The sequence below is a fragment of the Capsicum annuum genome, unplaced genomic scaffold (genome assembly GCF_002878395.1).
Source record: "Capsicum annuum cultivar UCD-10X-F1 unplaced genomic scaffold, UCD10Xv1.1 ctg81059, whole genome shotgun sequence".
Lineage (NCBI taxonomy): Eukaryota > Viridiplantae > Streptophyta > Magnoliopsida > Solanales > Solanaceae > Capsicum > Capsicum annuum.
The window spans coordinates 18,571-21,524 of record NW_025891752.1 but is presented as its reverse complement, the minus strand read 5'-3'; the positions used below and the strand labels follow the sequence as shown (position 1 = coordinate 21,524).

Here is a 2,954-nt window from a genome sequence, read left to right as displayed (position 1 = left end):
AAAATAAGCATGTCAAATTTGAAAATTATTTTTCTTAATTCAAATATATATATATTTAAGATAGGCATGTTAAATTTGAAAAATACAAGGATAAGAATATTTGAATTTGAATTTTCAAATGAAAATTGAATTGGAATAAAAATTTTCTTCTTAATCTCTTATATATATATATATATATATATATATATATATATATTCATTCATTCTTATCCTGATATGTAGTGTTAAGTTTTCTTCTCTCTTTGTTATTGATTACTGATTAGTCATTGGATATGGTAAATGTCAGGGTACCAGAGAGGCTAGGTTGCCCACAAAGGTGCTATGGATGAGGAGGATGAGAGTCCTTAGGCGGTTGCTTCGCAAGTATAGGGAGTCTAAGAAGATTGACAAGCACATGTACCATGACATGCACATGAAGGTGAAGGATAATGTCTTCAAGAACAAGTGTGTGCTAATGGAGAACATTCACAAAATAAAGGCCGAAAAGGCTAGGGAGAAGACTTTATCTGACCAATTTGAGGCCAGGAAGGCAAAGAAAAAAGCAAGCAAGGAAAGAAAATTTACAAGGAGGGAGGAGCGTTTGGCTCAAGGATCAGGGGAGAGGCAAGTACAACCTGCAGCAGCGGCGCGGCCACCACCCAAGCCCAGCCAACCTAGGGCTCTAAAAAGTCAAAGAAGTAAGGATGATATGATAAGGAGACTCAAAAAAAAAAAAAAGGCTTGGTTCTATTTCTGTATTTCATTCTTGATAGCATGGGAGTTTGAGTTGCCCTTCCTTATTTTACTTTCAGAGAACATTACATGAGTTTGAGAGCAGCTTTAAAGTTTTGATACGTTATTTTTATTGTATCTGAGTTACTCATTTTCAACATTAACTTTGATTATTGTTCTGCCCAAAAAAAAATATATTTTAGCTTTGTTTATGAATTTACTTATTACACTCTTTATTTTTTAAAAAAACTTCATTGATTTGGTATTTTTATTTTTATATGTAGATGATGATGTTTAAAAATGCAATCTTAAGTAGAAAGACAACTTTATGAAGTATTATTACTATAAAATAAAATAATTTTTTAGGAAAGATTAAAAATAAAATTTGCAGGTATTTACAATAAAAAAAATATACATGGAGGATTGGCTATGGGGGTGGGAGAGGAAATTCAAATAATTCTGAGAATATAATGAAGAAATCATAATACACATTTATTATTTATAAAATTTTGCACAGAAGAGATGGAGGGACAATAGTATAAAAATTCAAATCATTTTTGACAATTTAAAATCTTTAAATTGTCAAAATATAATTAAAAATATGATACATAATTTTTTTTTACAATTACATAATTATTTTTACTAATATATACTTGATGTTGAAGGGGCGGGGGCGGAGAGGGGGCAGAGATTATTAACAATCCACCATCTTTAAATTGTGAATAATATTATAAAAAAAAAATATGAAACATAATTTTTGTTTACAATTAGATGATTGTTTTTCAGATAAATTTGATTACCAGTAGGGGATTGGGTGTGGGGAAAGGAATGAGTATGGGTGGAGGAGTGAGGAGAAAGCGGTAGAAAAAATATTTATATTTAAAAAATAATAAAAGTGATTGGAGGATGGGAGAGGTGGGTAGAAAAAGTTTTTATTTTAATTTCTCATTTTATTGAGAAATTAGATGATAAATAACTTTTCTTAAGATAATATAATTTAACAAGTTCTAATGAGACATTTCAATATGAAACGATCATAAATATTACTTGAATATTATCCGCGCATCGCGCGGGTATGTATACTAGTATATTATAAAGTAGAGGACGAAGCACCACAGTTAGCCACGTGGTGAGCTATTATGAAGCCACGTAGTAGTTTTTAGGACAAAGTTAATAATGATGTAATAAAAATTTTGAATTATTTGAATATTAAAATAATTATCCTTTATTAAAAAAAAAATAGCTTGAAAATAGAAACTTATTGTTGAAGAGTTCTAAATGAACTTTTACTCTTTTATAAATTTATTTCTTTTAAAATTTAAATGTTATAAAACATGTCCGGATATAATTTATTTAAATATTAAATAAAAGATAAAAATATATTAATAATAATAGTAATAATTATATAATAATAATAAATAGTAGTAGTACGTATAAACTAATAATAGTAATAATGGCTAGTAATATATTATATTTTAATACAATAGATTAAATTGTTAAATGAAATAGTAGAAGTATTGGCCAGTAGTATTTTAATACAATTGTATTAAGTAGTATAGTAGAAGTATTGGTAGTATTTAACCAACCAAAAACAAGTAGTATTTGTAGTAATAATAATTAAAAGAATAGTAATGATAATACTGATAATATTAAAAATATTTGAATTGGTTTCAAAGTTTTCTCTTAATTCAAATTTATAGGCTAAATACACATTGTATTTGAAAAACTAAGGATAAGGAAGAAATTGAGATGAGATTTTAATTTAAATTTAAACAAAGTTTGAATTGAAATGAAATTTTAACTTCTTCACCTCTCATATATATTACTACATATCACAGTGATAAATAATGTTAAGATTTTATTTTTTTGTGGTATTATTCATTAGTTTTTTAGAGAATTTGTTTACTGTATTCTTCATTTCTTTATTATATTTTTTATTTAACAGTTTTATTTTTTAAATGTGAAAAGGTTATGATATTTTCATCTTTGTCTTCCTCCATTAATGCTTAAGGTTATGGTGTTAGTATCTTTATTTTATTTTTTTTATAATGATTCAATTTAATAAATAAAATATTGTTATTATTCCTTTTTTCGCTATAATTCCTAATATGCATATCATGTTTATTAAGATTCATGTCAATTTCTTTATCTAAATACACATATTGAGTTTTTTTTTGTGACTTTATTTTAGAATATATTATTATATATTTATTCATAATCTTTGTGCATTTTTTGTCATTATT

The 2,954-nt window shown here is 26.0% G+C and overlaps 1 pseudogene; it reads left to right on the top strand.

Annotated features, from left to right (window-relative positions):
• The first annotated feature begins 263 nt into the window (after positions 1-263).
• On the top strand, positions 264-681 carry LOC124895285 (annotated as a pseudogene).
• Positions 682-2,954: the final 2,273 nt, after the last annotated feature.